The following is a 16691-nucleotide window of genomic DNA, read 5'->3' as shown; positions in this document are numbered from 1 at the left end:
GCGACTCTCTGAAATGCTGTAAGTGACTGAAAATCCCACAAAAACCACCACAATACAGACCCCGTTCGTTTTTGGCAACATTCGATTTTGGCACATGTGCCTAAACCAAACGGTTAACAGAAACAACAAAACCTTATAGTTTTCGCTAGAATAAGACCAATACAATTTAGACATAATTGCATGATAGGAATAATAGAATGACATAAATGGCAAAAAAAAACTATAAACGAAACAAGAAAAGTGCTAAATGCATTAGAAACATAATAAAAAATAATAAAAGTGATTTGAAATGATCGGAAATTGTCTTAAAAGTAGTAGTTTTAATGTAGTATTAAGTGAAAAAAAAGTTGAGAGAAAAATCGTTCGATTTTGGCATCACAAAAAGTTTGGGCGTGTTGCCAAACAAAAGGCTTCTGGTTCTTCTTGTTTAGCCCTTTCACTTAATACCATTATTGTAAAGCTTTCGAGCGATTTTTAATCATTCACAGTTCAGCGGAAGCCGCCATCTTGAATTTCAAGATAAAGTAAAAAAGAGGAATTCAACTTCTACTGGTTTCGCCCTTGATCCCAATAAAAATATTGTGGGCGTTTCATGCGATTTTTAGCGATTAACAGTATTTAACAGCTAAGCGGAAGCCGCCATATTGTATTTCAAGATGAAGTTTGGTAGCGAAATTTGTCTTCTCTTGGTTCCACTCCTTTACCCAATACCAATATTGTGAAGATTTGAAGTCATCTACAGCATTTTAAAGTTCAGCGGAAACCGCAATCTTCGCATTTAAGATGGCGTCAGATAGTCAAATTTGACTTCTACTCGTTGATCGCTTTGAAGTAATACCCATATTGTGGGGGTTTTATGCAATTATCAGTCATTTATAGTATTTCAAAGTTGAGCGGCAGCCGCCATCTTGGCTTTCATGATGGCATCGGACAACGATTTTCGACTTTTATTTGTGTAGCCCTTTCACCCAATACCCAGTATTGTGGATGTATCATGAGATTTTCAGTTATTTACAGCTTTGAAAAGAATAGCAAAAGCCACCATCTTGGATTGATGATGGCGTCAGATAGCGAAATTCGACTTCTTCTAGTTGAGTCGTTTTACTCAATATCCATAATGTGGTAATTTCATGCGGTTTTCAGTGATTAAAATCATTTTTAAGTTTAGGGGAAGTCGCCATATTGGGTTTCAAGATGGCGTTTGACAGTAAATTTCGACTTCTACTCGTTTGGTCCTTTCACCCAATATCCATATTGTGGTAGTTTCATGCGATTTTCAGTGATTAACAGCATTTTAAAGTTCAGTGGAAGCTGCCATCTTGGATTTCAAGATGGAGTCGGAAAGAAAACAAATCGACACCTTCTAGTTTAGCCTTTTCACTCAATACCCGTATAGTGGTGGTTTAATGCGACCTTTTGTCAGCATTAAAGCAATAAAAGTTGAGCGAATGCCGCCTTGGTTTTCAAGATGGCGTATGATAGCAAAATTCGACTTCTACTCGTTTAGCCCTTTCACCCGATACCCATTTTGTTGGGGTTTCATGCGATTTCAAGTCATTTACAACATTTTAAAGTTCAGCGGAAGCCGCCATCTTGGATCTCAAGACAACGAAATTTGACTTCAACTCATGATTTATTACACGGGTCATTCACAACCAATCCCTTTTCATTCAAAAAATCTGTCCTCATTTACTGTACTAATGATAAACAACTCAAAAATGAGGAACTCATCCTAAGCGTGTAATTGGTTGGCTTGCGAGAGAAACGTAAAATCGAATTGACTAACGCCAGGTTGGTTGCAAAATCGAAGGGCACAAAATGACGCCATGTTGATGGATTCACAATGCAAGCATTGGAAAATATTTTTTCAGGCCTTTTTCCATCAATTCCATCATGATTGACCATCAGATTTGACGAGGCGCATTTATTTTAAGATACTATTTCATACACATTTTACCTAAAATCTTCACTAGCAGTACAAACGAGGCTCATAATATGGTTAAAACATTGGTATTTTGGCTATTAATTTTACCAGATCATATCTGAATAATGTAATCATCATTCATCAACCATTATGGTTGCTGGAAAAAAAACTCCGAGAACTCACAGAATCGAAAAAAACAAAAATTTCTAACATGTTTAATAATAGCTTTTAAAAAAGCTTCGGTGACCAACATTGATGACCAACAATGATATGTCTTGATGACGTTTCTAGGGTAGGGCCAAATAGCCTGATTCTGGCTTTATTAGAGTCCAGGTGATGTTATAGAATGCGCTTTAGCTTTTTATGAAGATTAATGCTATAGCCCAAACGAAATTTTGCTTACCATAATAAAGCTTAAATTGTTACTTGGGTACCGAAGTTAAAACGAAGCTAAACAAATTTTCTTACAAATTTATACAATTTCTGCAAAAAAGCACCTCACTCTTACTAAGCAGGTTTGAGATCTGTATAATTTGGGGAAAAAGCATTATCAGATAGTAAACTGCCGTTGTATGTTTATTATGTTTGATTCAAACTCTAAATTTTTATAATATCTAAGACTTTAAAAATGAAAATGAAAAAAATCGAGTAAACACCAAATCAAAAAAATTCTAATTAAATTGTAACATGTGCGTTCAACGGCAGAAAAGTAACAATAAGTTCAAATTATGGATATGCGTAATCTTGGAGTCTTATTAGCTCCAATTTTAAATTTAGCTAATAAGATTTCCATTGTTGAACACATACCAAAATATTTTGCATCCAACACTCAGTATAAATCATTTGTTCAATACTTATCCTTACCCTATTTTTTCAAGAGTTTGTCCTAAGTCAAAGAAAATTCTGTTATCGAAGAAAAATTAAATATAGTTATCAATTTACGAGTCTGTGGTGCCACGTAAATACTCCTAGGAGCTCCTTCTGCAATTTGTGGGACCAGCATCGTGCGCCAAACCACTTTGTAAACAGTGCCACCACTTTTACTGCTGCCGGCATCTAAATGTGCCAAGAACTATTGTTTAACTTATGACTTTCCTGGGACAACAACACATGCACAAGGTAGTAGATGCACTTAGCCATCCAATGGTCGGTGGCGATGGCCTTCTCCTCAGGTCAGCCAGCAGTACAATCATGCGAAAAATATCGAGCAATGAATGAGTGCAAAAAAAACGATACCGATGTGAATTTCGTTACGATTTCTATGGGGTATGGGCGTTCAAGTGCCCACGTGGTTTGTCAAACATAAGACCACGATTTTAAAGTATTTTGCAAAAGAGCACGAGCAGAATCGAGGGTAGAATCTCTCGTCGAAAACATTGCTGATAAACGGGCTCCTCATTTGACAAACAATTGATTCGTGTATGGAGCTCGAAACAAATTCGCAAAGCCTACAATAAAACAGCTCATGCATGCATAGCGCATAAGCAATGTTGGCGAACGAAGGCAGAGAAAAAAACGAGGTTCCAACAAAGCAGTGGAAATAGGTCACCACGCCACCACGATAAGGCACCCAACCAACAAAGTGTGTCAATTTCACACCCCGAAAGGCTTCTAAAGGAGGCCAAATGATGTGACAATAATTACTGACGTATGTATGGCGCGGGGGGCGCTTCCTTACCTTGGCTGTACTCCGTCCGTCATCCATTTCCAGCGGAAGATCCTCCTCGCCTTCGCTGTCCTGATCGCTTTCGCCCACCACATCCTCGATGTCATCACAGTCTGAATCTATTTCGTCTATCTGCTGCTGTTGCTGGGCTTGCTGCTGTTGGTGCTGTTGCAGGTGCTGCAGATGATGATGGCCTCCGCCGCCGCCTCCACTTCCTTGCAGGTATGCTAGCTGCAGCGGGGAAGGTGTGCCGGGTGGGTGATGCTGGAACGGTATCGCCAGATTGTCCAGATCCGGCGGCAGCGGGACTGTGTGAAGCCGGCATAATTCTCGTAATAGTATATCAACCTGTTGGCGAAGGAAAAAAAAGGAAAATTAGAGTCATTTGTGTGGATGTGCAATTGTAATTCAGATTTCTCGGTAAAGAAATCTTCTAAATGAAAAATTATGGCAAAAGTGGCGATCATTCAGCTGTTGACCTAATAAGGGTATAAAAATTTCAGTGGACGTCAGCGAACGTCAGTGATAGATATAATCTTTGCGAGCCCATAATTGAAAACTGACATGAAATGGAGAGTGTGTGACGATTATACTCACAGCGATCACCAGGCGATACGTTATAGCGTAGGAGACCGAAATCCGGTGGCAGTAAGGCAACTGCCAGTCCATGAGCGGAGATGGAAGACCAAAGTTTTCGATAAGGAACTGTGCACCGAAGCTATAAAGTCTGTTTCACATAGAATCTGGTCGCATCTTTTCATTTACTGCAGCGCCCCTAGTTGTCACATTGCGAATCTATTGACAGTGTTTTGATCCGGATGGTTTGTTTACTTAGTGGTGAAAATTTCATCAAGATTGAAGTAGTCAGTCAAAAGTTATCGACGATGGAACGCGAAAGTCACGTAGAGAAACCGACGTGGTCAGGGGTAAAGATCGCGAAATTCCTGAAATATCCAAAATCGACTGTAAATTCGGTGCAGCAACGTTACCGGGAGACCCTTACGGTGGATCGAGCAAAACAAACCAGGCGTAAAAGTGGAACATATGACCGGAAGCTGCGAGCAAAGGTAATTCGATCAGTTCACAATAATCCTGGAATCTTCTTGCGTGATTTGGCGAAAAAGTTCAAGACGAACCACAGTACAGCTCGACGAATTTGTTTGCGAGAAGGCTTGCGGTCGCCAAAACCAGGGCAAGGAAGTTGTACGAGAAAGTGTTGACCAAGTACAACGGATGCATTTTGATGGATGACGAAAATTACGTCAAAATGGATTTTGGACAAATACCCGGTGACAAATTTTACCTGCGGGTAGATTCAAGTTTGTTTTCGCAGATAAATTTGCCCGTAAGTTGATGATTTGGCAAGGGATCTGTAGTTGTGGGAACACTGGGGACACAATGAATGGAAATGTTTACAAAGAAGAATGTCTCCAGAAGAGGGTTTTGCCATTCATTCGGTCCCACAAAGGTCCGGTGAAGTTCTGGCCGGACTTGGCAAGCTGCCACTACAGCCGGGATGTTGTTAAGTGGTATAAGGAGAACATGATCGATTTTGTTGAAAAAAGTATCAATCCACCAAACTGTCCAGATTTTCGTCCCATCGAGAAATATTAGGCAGTAGTTAAGGGCAAACTTAAGAACTGTGGCAGAACCATGGAAAAGCCCGCTCAAATGGGAAAGTGGTGGAACAAGATGGCGAATGAGGTTACCAGCAGTACTGTGCAGAAAATGATGGGTGGTATTACAAAAAAAAGGTCTAAAATTCATCCGAAAAGCTGACGAATGATTTTTATGTATTTTTTCCTTCAAGTGCAATAAAAACCCTACAAAATGACATTTTTACTTTTGTTGTACGTTATTTCTTTGCGGAGAAATGATCTATTTTATCCGACCAGATTCCATGTGAAACAGACTTTAAACATGCAGGATGCATCGCAAGTCCATAATGCTGAGCAGCTAACGAAAATGATGGTAGCGGTTTTCGACATGACCATGCCCAGAAGGAATACACTGAAGTGGTGGCGACGACCAGCTTACTGGTGGACCTCAGAAATTGCTGAGCTTCGTACTTGCTGCCTAAAAGCCAGACGACGAGCTCAACGGGCGAGAATTTATTTATTTACATAGTATTCCGTCTCACGACATAACTTGACGAACATAATTCCTAAAATTCACTCGGTCCATGGCAACCGTTCCCCAATTTCTCGGACACCGCACGTTCGTCAGATCACGCTCCACTTGGCCTCGCTCGTTACGCCCCTGCTCGTCTACCGGATTCGTAGCAAACATCTGTTTTGCAGGACAGTCGTCCGGCATTCTCGCAACATGTCCCGCCCAGCGTATCTGGCCAGCTTTCACCACCTTCTATATACTGGGTTCGCCTCCACACTTCGTTCTCCTGTACGCCGCCAAAGATGGTTCTTAATACGTGTCGCTCGAATACTCCGAGTGTACGCAGGCCCTCCTCGAGCAATATCCATGTCTCGTGCCCGTAGAGAACAACCGGTCTAATGAGCGTCGTATACAGGTTACACTTCGTGTGAGGGCTAAGTCTTCTCGACCGCAGTTGCTTGTGGAGTCCATAGTAGACACGACTTCCGCTGATAATTCGCCTCCGGATCTCACGGCTAGTGTCATTGTCTGCGGTCACCAGTGAGCCGAGTTAGACAAAGTCTTCGACTATCTCCAGCTCGTCGCCGTCGATCGTGACCTTGTTATTACTGGAAAAGCGGGTTCGGTCGGCCTCGGATCCGCACGCCAGCATGTACTTCGTCTTGGACGTATTAATCATCAACCCAATCCTTCCTGCTTCGCGTTTCAGTTTGCGGTAGATCTCCTCCACCGCCGCAGATGATCTGCCGACTATGTCAATGTCATCGGCAAAGCAGATAAGTTGACTGGATCTGTTGAAAATCGTGCCCCGCATTTCGCCCACCGCTCGTCGAATAACACCTTCTAGCGCCACGTTGAACATCATGCAGGATAGACCATCACCTTGTCGAAGCCCCCTGCGCGATTCGAATGAACTCGACAATTCACCCGAGATCCGCACACAGCACTGCGTTCCATCCATCGTCGCCTTGATCAGTCTGATCTGCTTCCTGGAAAAGCCGTTCTCGTCCATGATTTTCCATAGCTCGTTACGGTCGATCGTGTCGTATGCGGCTTTGAAGTCGATGAATAGATGGTGCGTAGAGACTTGGTGTTCCCGCCATTTTTGGAGGATTTGCCGTAATGTGAATATCTGGTCCGTCGTTGACCGTCCCTCCATGAAGCCGGCCTGATGACTTCCCACGAATCTGTTTGCTTGTGGCGTTAGGCGGCGGAGTAGGATTCGGGACAACACTTTATAGGCGGCATTGAGGACAGTGATCGCTCGGTAGTTCTCACAGTCTAATTTGTCGCCCTTCTTGTAGATGGGGCATATTACCCCATCCTTCCACTCCTCCGGTAGCTGTTCTATGTCCCAGATCCGGACTATCAACCGATGTAGGCAATCGGCCAACCTGTCCGGGCCCATTTTGATGAGTTCAGCTGCGATGCCATCCTTCCCAGCCGACTTGTTTCTATTCAGCTGGCGAATGGCTTCCTTAACTTCACTCATCGTTGGGAGTGGCTCCTCTTCGTCGTTGGCTACGCCGGCGATGTACCTTCCCCCACCGTCTTGATCTCCAGCATGTGCGCCATTCAGGTGTTCATCGAAGTGCTGCTTCCACCTTTTGATCACCTCACGATTGTCCGTCAGGATACCCCCGTCCTTATCCCGGCACATTTCGGCTTGCGGCACGAAGCCTTTGCGGGATGCGTTGAGTTTCTGATAGAACTTTCGTGTTTCTTGGGAACGATGCAGCTGCTCCAGCTCCTCGAGCTCCTCCTCCTCCAGGCGGCGCTTTTTCTCCTGGAAAAGTCGGACTCGCTGCCTCTTCCGCTGTCGGTGATTTTCCACATTTCGACGGGTGCCTCTTTGCACTACTGCCGCCCGCGCGGCATTCTCTCTTAATCCATCACCCTCCTACACTCCTCGTCGAACCAGTCGTTCCGTCGAGATCGCTCCACATAACCGATGACGTTCTCCGCAGCACTGTTGATGGCTGTTTTGATGGTATCCCAACAGTCCTCGAGAGGGGCTTCGTCAAGCTCGCCCTCTGCCGGCAGCGCTGCTTCGACCGATTGCGCGTAGTCTGCCGCGACCTCAGGTTTACTACGGAGAGTTTTGGGCGCATCTTTACCATCACCAGATAATGGTCCGACTCGATGTTGGCACCCCGACAGGATCTGACGTCGATGATGTCCGAGAAGTGCCGGCTGTCGATCAAAACGTGGTCGATCTGTGATTGAGTTTGGTACGGTGATCTCCAGGTGTACTTGTGTGGGAGGCGGTGCTGAAAAAAGGTACTACGTACGGCCATTCGTTCGAGGCGGCGAAATCAATAAGTCTGAGGCCGTTTTCGTTGGTCAGCTGGTGCGCACTGAACCTTCCAATTGTCGGTTTGAATTCCTCCTCCTGGCCGACCTGAGCATTGAAATCCCCGATGACGATCTTGATATCATGTTTTGGGCAACGGTCGTATTTACGCTCCAGCTGCGCGTAGAATTCGTCTTTGTCGTCACCGGTACTTCCGAGGTGAGGGCTGTGCACGTTGATGATGCTGATGTTGAAGAACCGACCCTGTTCCAAGCTCGTGTGTGTTGCCGCAGCTCTGGTAGATGGCACGACCATCTGGGTACGTTCGTACCGTGGAGCCCTTCCAGCATACCTCCTGCAGCGCTACGATGTCGAATTTGCGGCTCTTCAATTCGTTGGAGAGCACGTGGGTACTGCCCTTAAAATTTAGAGATCGGCATGTTCCAAGTTTCCAATCGCTAGTCCCTTTTCGTCGCGTGGGTCTTTGCCGATTTCCATCCGAAATTTGTTGTTCGTTGTTCGTTGCTTATGTTTTTTGTAGTCACAGGCTCGCAAGGCCCGCAGCTAACCCCACTATCTCGCAGGAGGACCGTCGTGATGTTGCTGTTTTGGGTCCCGAACACCACCAGGACGTTGTTGCACTCCGCACGCCACCCCTGACATGGAGAACAGACGCGTACGAAGCCCCCTGACTCAGTCTGCATGCGACCAAAGCATAGCATAAGTTATGTTAGTCACTTAAGTTTTACTAAAAAAATGGGCTGAGTAATGAAGGTTGAGAGAGATGATTTTTTAATGGTCTAGTGCCAATATTTACTAGAGAGTTGATAGATAAAATACATATAAACAAAACTGCACAGGTTATTGAATAGGCAAGTCCTCGAACCAACCAACAATTCCCAAGTAACGTAAACAAATTCGTTCAAATAGAAGAAAGATTATTGAAACAAAAGTGCGACAGCTTCATATATTCTCACAGAGAGAAATACTCATTTCAAACCTAATTTGAATGGCACAATATTAAACGACGCCAGAGGAGCCACTAGGGCAATTTCACACATCGCAATTCAATCAAGCCCATCCACTAGGGTGTTTAAAGGCGCCTGGCGCCACCATTCGATATACGGTGGTTGTCTCATCATTAAAAATGTTTACTTTCGTTTGGAAGCGTAGCGTTATGCAATGGGCAGCAGCAGTGAAAAACCGAAACAACACAATAATTTTCACCGCTTTTCCCTATACCCAATGTACAGGTAAGGTTCCTCGTTTCATTCGTTCCATACGTACACGGATATCGCACCATTACTGACTGGATACCGCATTTCATTCGAAATAAACGATTTCCAAGGTGAAACACGCGGAAAAAACAACAACGGAAGTGTTTGATAAAAAAAATAAAGCAATAATAGCCCATCTGAACGCTTTATTCTCCCAAAAATAACTCAACCTCTTTGAAATCGATCGCGATTTTGATTTTTTTCACAAAAACAATCTTTCAAACTTCTTCATTATCAGTCTAAACATGCAAACATATCAATGGCTATTGCTCAATGTACGTTATGTTTTCCTCTCTCTTAATGTTATCCATATCTAGAGCCTCAATGAGATGGGAAAAAGTTATTCAAGATTCAAATAGAACGGTACTGAACGCTGAGCTTAGTCTTGCGCTCAATTGGGTAGGAGCCACAATTAGAGCAGCACGAAACAGTACACAATCCGCAATCAGAGAAGGAGGGGAGTTTCCCCCTTCAGCAGCTGATGTTGTTTTTATTTCTTAATCTCCGGTGTACTGGAGTTGGTGGAGGCAACGGCGTCGCACAAAAAAAGAGGTGCTGCAGAAGAAAATGGTTATTGAAAAATGGGGAGACCGGAGAACGGAGAAATAACAAAACCCGCCATCCATGGTCAGATGATGCTGGGGAAAAACTCGTACCAATAGAGGGCGCAATAAACAAAAAAAAACACAGTATAATACCACGAAGAGAGAAAATCTTACCTGATTTATAACGTGATTATCGTGGCCACGGGTATTTGTAAGTATTTGTACGGCGTTGGTTATACTAGTTTCCTCGCTTTCCGCGAACCAGACTGGAGGGGTGGAGGGGTAGGTTTCCTGGAATAAAAGAGAGAGAAAAAAACATATTATTAAACTTTTTCAGAAACCATTTGTTTTTGGCGGATACTTTTATTTTTTGTTTTTGATAAATCAATTTTCGAACGCACAGTCAACTCACAGGAGATAGAAAGAAACTGACCAGATGTAGAAAAGTTATAAAAATATGTAGTATCCTACTAAGGAGATAGAAGAGAGTGTGGTCACCCGCAGCTTTTTTCCTCTGAAAGGGCCTAATACGAGAATTTTCGGTTTTTCACCGCAAATGTGCTATTCTTAGAAGCACAAGTCAAATGAGACCCTCATAACCAAAGGGGTATAAGTGACAAAATGGTCGATTTTGAGTAAATGATACCAAACGATTCTTCATATTTCGTATTTTAAGAAATTTTTTAACATACTTTTACATTTGAAAGAAAAATACAAAATCTCGAAAAATATATGGAAAATGGCAAAACACAACAATTTAAAAGCGTGTTTTCTCGAAATTAGCTTTTATGCACTTATACCCCTTTGGCTCCTAGGGCCTCAAATGTTATAGACATATTTTAATAATAAAACTCTTCCCTACGCTCAACACTTTTGATTACTCAAATAAAGGGTGTCCAACATAAAATTGCATCACTTTGCAAACGCTTTAGAAAATCACTCTTTAAGTTTTTTTTCTTAAAATTTTGCATAAAGTTAGCTGGAGCTGGAAGAGCATTGTTTACAGTGTTTTTTTTTCTGAATTTACCAATTTACCGAATTCTACATATATAGCTCTTTGCAGCTGGATTTTCATGGCCAACTTCTGCACCATTTTGACCTCTTATCATTCGTTCGACTACAGATCCCGTTCGATTTTGACAACATTCAAAAAAGACAATTTTTTAAACTTATATTATCGAGGCATATTAAAAATGTTATGCTAATATAACGTTTTGCAATAATTTTGATTCATTTGAAATAAAAAATAAAAAAGTGACAAAAAAAAAACCGTTCGATTTTGTCAACACAAAATTTACGGGCGTGTTACCAAAAACGAACGGGGTCTGTATTTTAAAGATGCCTTAAAGCAGTCACACTTTTAATCAAGAACCTGCATTCTCCCAACGCACCGGAACTTATACCCATCTAAAAAATACTTCAAATGAGATTAATTTTGAGGTGAAAAGGAAAAATTGGGTTTTTCTTTATAGCAGAAGCTGCATTCCGATGTATTTACAACATATTTTGAGTAAAATTTGGTATAATGTACCAATAGGGAAACGACTTGGAATGAAGAACATATACCAAAAGTTTGAATAGAATCGGTCAACTAGGTGATTATTTACATCGTTTTTTTCTGTGATACAATTTGATGTGGGACACCCCTTTTACTGGCCCTTATTCACCTTACCGTCTCGGGAATCTAGTCACCTTGTTCCGAGAGTCGGTGTTAGCGAGGCAGCGTTGTCATTTTCAACGCCAATACAGATAAGATACACATGTTAAACTTTTATAAGCTAGAATCCTTTTCCTGAATAGATTTAGCAAATTAGAGAAAATCCAATTTTGGTACTGAAGTTTTGGTACCAAAATGGCATTGAGTTACCAAAAAACAATAAAGAAATAGTCATTGAGAGTAATTTTAAAGAAATATCCCATTGTTCCTTAATGAAGCTAAATCGAGAAAACTTTGAATTGTTGCGTCTTTCTAACACATCAGTGGATTTTGATCAAATACACAGGCTTTTCTGTATCACATCAATGCATTCATATGTTCCTGACCTTTTCTAAAAGAGAACCTGGATAAGTGAGAAACCTCTTTGAGCGAGAAAAAAAATTAAGTCTCTTTTGCTTATCCAGGTTTGACTGTAAATAAAAAAAATTACCTGCCAATGCACTGCCTTTAGGCCAATTGATTAAAATCTTTAAAAAAACGCAGCTCAACAATTAAACCAATTTGAAAAAGGGTTGGGACTAAATTTTCTAAGGGATCACATTATAAATCGTCACAAAATACAATCATTCTTAACTAGATATGATAACGACCCTTCGAAGAATTAGAAAAATAACCAATAAAATTCGATAAGCCAATTCATTTGAAATCTCTTTTCTTTGAGCTTTTCATCTAGGGCAGGATGTTCTTTAACACTAGAAGGGGTCAAATGACATTTTTTGTATTTCAAATGACTATAACTCCTATTATAATTGTTTTTTCACAAATTTCTCTTCATGACTATTTTTATTTTCAAAATGCGAGTATTTTTTCATTAATTTTTTTTTTTAAGTTGTAACGTAACTCAAATATAGTTCAAAGACAAGAACCGGTATGAAATGGCCTTTCTTTTACATATAGTTGTATTACCCTAATCTTGCAATAAAATACTCAAAATCCGGTGCAAAGTAGAACGTAAGTGTAAGAAAAATCTCAGAAAATGCAAATTGATAAAAATGTATAAAAACAGCCACATTTGAAAAAAAAAAATTCATTGATTCATTAAAAAGTACAATTTTTACACCACTTTTTTACATTTTTTTGTGGTCATGTTCTCAAACAAATTTGATTTTTTTTCCATATGTGCAACATATAGCTTCTAACTTCAGCTTTTTTAGGCACTAAGTGAATTTTTGGTCGAGCTCCTGATTACTGACTTAAAGCCTTTCCCTAGAAGAATGCGGATTTTTTTTCTTTGACGTCGAATAACTTTAAAATCAATGATTGTAGCTGAAAATGATAAATAAGAGAGTTTTAGCGGAAAAGGTGTTAGGGGTCATTTGACCCCCGGCGGTATAAATAGGTAAATATATACAGAGTGTCGGTATGTTTAGTGTTAAGTTTGTCACCGTTAGGAATTTAAAAATGGAAACAGCTCGAGAATCAGATCAAAAACTCAAATTTTAAATCTGAAAAATTTCAAAATAAATTAAATCTCTGTCGTAAATTTTTCAATACAAAACTTTATATTTTTATTTATGATACAATAGTATAACTAAAAGTAGATTTCAGATTGTCTTACTAAGATGAAACTAAGATGAAGGTTTTAACATTTTCAAGTTAGTTCAACAAGTTCATAAAGTTCATGAAACAAGTTCATACTCATACATGTAAAAAATGCTTGAAATATTTAACCTTAATCTCATTTAGATAAAAAAAATTTTTTTTCTTCACAGTTCAGGGTGATTCAGGCTCTGATTTTAAATTAGTTCATTAAGGAAATTTCATCGGTATAACATGATATTCGACATGTTATATAGATATTGGCAATCACTGAACCTAATTTTAAAAATATTATTTTGGATTTATAAATGTGTCATGGTTGATATTACAGAATATTCTTAAATTGTTAAAGATTACAAATTCATATGTTTTATTTGACTTCAAATTTTAAGCTATTCTCGAATATCAATTTATATTCAGATCATGGATGGATGATTTTACATGCAGATTCAAATTTCGGAATCATGATTTAGTTATATGGTGATATTTAATTTTTTCATGCACAATTTTAATTCTAATTTCGAATTAAAAATCAGATTTAGAATTCTAAAACAGATGCTAAAATAATTTTTAAAAAAAACTCTTACATTCAATCGTATATTATTAAGACAAGCAGTAAGGTAGTAGCAATAAGCTTTGCTTTTGATTCTCAGCTTATTGAAATAACTAACGGCGTGTTCGTAAATTGATTTTTTCTATCGAAGTGATTTTTTTTATCGATGCTGGCGTTCGTAAATTCCAATCAAACGTATGCAAAAGCATATGGAAAGTGATTTGACATCTCCCAAACAAATCGATCGACTGATGCATCACCCAAAAAAATCAATTTACGAACGCGCCGTAAGCATAAAGAATTTGAGTAGGTGTGGGCAAAAGCTCAAATCTTCAAGGAGACCCATATTTTTGGATCGATATACTTTCCTCCGGAATATGCCAGTAGAGATTATTTCCAAAAGTTTCTACTGAGCATTACAGAATTATTCAAAAGCTTCCAACCCGAATTCAAAATTCACCTGTATGGCGATTTCAATCAATCGAATCTGCAATTTATACCCGTTGAAGATAATGAAGTAATCCTTTTACCGATTTTTGGAGATAATGAAGCATTACAATTTCTTTCCGACAATCTTGCTACCTTATGTCTTAATCAAATGAATCATGTGAAAAACGCCTGCAGTCGCTATCTCGATTTACTGTTTTCAAATTTGACTGATGACTTTTGTGTTTTGGAGGCTACTAATCCAATTTGGAAAAATGAGATTTGTCATACAGCAATCGAATTTCCAATTACCTATATGTTCTGACAACAAAGGAATACCAGAATACGAATATGAGGAGACCCTTGACTTTTTCCATGCAAATTACACGATGATTAAAACTAAATTACAATCAGTTAATTGGCAATCATCATTTCAAAGCTACAACGAAACTGTCGAATAATAACAGAAATCCACCATGGTTTTCAAAAGAGCTAAAGCATCTTAGGAATAAAAAGCAGAAAACGCATAAAAACTGAAAGAAGACACCATCGCTAGCTAAAAGTTTAGAATATCAAGAAACATGCAACCATCTAGCCATATGTATTAATACCTCCTTCGAAGAATATAATAAGAAAACAGAGGGAAACATTAAATCCAACCCAAGAAACTTCTTCATGTATGTAAGTTCTAAATTGAAAAGTAATAATTTTCCATCTCGTATGCACTTGGACAGCGCTAACGGTAATAATTCCCATGAAATAAATAATTTGTTTGCCAATTTCTTCCAAAGCGTTTACACTAGTTTTGCGGAAGCCGATCGCGATACTGCGCTTTTCGATTATCTTTCCAACTCAACATCATTGACTGTGGTAGAATTAATCACCCTTGGGGAAATACACAAATCAATTTGCTCCCTGGATAGCTCCAAAGGACCCGGGCCTGATGGAATCCCTCCTTACTTTAAAAAAAAATCTTGTAAATGAACTTAGTATGCCCTTGTTTCTTCTGTTCAACTCATCGTTGAAATCCGGTGTTTTTCCTCAAGTATGGAAAAAATCTTTTCTTGTACCTATTTTAATTATTTTCAAGTCGGGGAAAAAGTCTGATATTAAAAATTACCGGGGTATAGCAATCTTGTCGTGCATACCGAAACTTTTTGAAGCAATAGTGAATGAAAAAATATATAATCAATTGAAAACACTCATAACTGAAAAGCAACATGGATTTGTAAAAGGACGATTTACAACAACAAATTTATTTGAATTTGTTTCTTATAATATCCACTCCATGGATCAAGGAAATTCCGTTCAAGCTCTATACACGGACTTCAGTAAAGCTTTTGATAGAATCGACATCCCTTTGTTAATTTCTAAACTACATAAAAACGGATTCAGTGCACAACTGCTGAAATGGATTGAGTCGTATTTGACAAACCGTATACACAAATTTTTAAATTCAATGGTTCACTTTCGAAAAGCATCTCCGTTACATCTGGTGTGCCTCAAGGCTCCTATCTCGGTCCCTTATTATTTACCTTATACGTCGATGACATTACTTATCTACTGAATCAGCTAAACGTGCTTATATATGCAGACGATATGAAGCTTTATATGAAAGTTAATAACGAAGAAGATTTCAGAGTGTTTCAAAATGAAATAAATATATTTTACAAATGGTGCAGTAAAAGTCTTCTTGAGCTCAACGTGAAAAAATGTTCAAATATTGTTTTTACAAGGAAAAAATATCCATCATGTGAAATAGTTACATTAGGAAATGAGCCTGTGGAGAGAACCAATAAGATAAGAGATCTAGGTGTTATATTGGACTACAAACTTACCTTTATAGATCACTATAACTCAGTAATTCTAAAATCAAATTGCTTGGCTTTATAAAACGTTTTAGTTATAATTCTCGAGACCCATATATAAAACATTGTACACAGCTTATGTGCGATACATATTTGAGTACTGCAGTGTAGTGTGGTCCCCCTTCCAAATTTCTCATAAAAACCGTTTAGAATCCATTCAAAAACAATTTGTTCTATTTGCTTTACGAAATCTACGATGGTCTCAGACTCAACTACCAAGCTACGAATCACGCTGTTTACTAATAAATATTGAACCATTAAGTGTTAGAAGAGAATTTGCTGCAATCTCTTTTGTGAACGACATAATTAATCAGCGTGTTCAGTCTACTTATCTACTAAATCAGTTAAACTTTTATTGTCCGTGTCGCCAGTTGAGAACCAGAAATCTTTTTATTTTAACCTCTGCTCGAACTGATTATATAAAAAATAGTCCAATCAATTGTCTAATGCAGAATTATAATAAAAACTACCAGAACATAGATTTTACTATGTCTAAACAGCAGCTAAAAGTGCTTTTTACGGCAACATGCACTGAAGAACCTAACATTGTAGTATGTAAGTTAATATTAAGATTGTAACTCCTAGGTTTAAGAATATATATATGTAGCCTACGATGTTTGGCTAAATAAATAAATGTATGTATGTATGTATGTATGATTCCCCCATCGGTAGCAAGGTCCTGCCTATGGCTGTGTGGCTTGGCCTTCGAATTGCTTCTAGGGCTTCCACGGTCCGATGGTTCGTCGAAGGAAGGCATCCAACCCTCAGAAA

General features: G+C 39.3%; 1 pseudogene; it reads right to left on the bottom strand.

Annotated features, from left to right (window-relative positions):
• Positions 1 to 16691, bottom strand: part of LOC129754746 (ubiquitin-conjugating enzyme E2 Q2-like) — a 54053-nt pseudogene that overhangs the window by 15857 nt on the left and 21505 nt on the right.

The sequence above is a fragment of the Uranotaenia lowii genome, chromosome 3 (genome assembly GCF_029784155.1).
Source record: "Uranotaenia lowii strain MFRU-FL chromosome 3, ASM2978415v1, whole genome shotgun sequence".
NCBI classification, from domain to species: domain Eukaryota; kingdom Metazoa; phylum Arthropoda; class Insecta; order Diptera; family Culicidae; genus Uranotaenia; species Uranotaenia lowii.
The sequence above is the reverse complement of the archived record's forward strand: the minus strand, read 5'-3'. Positions and strand labels throughout refer to the sequence as shown.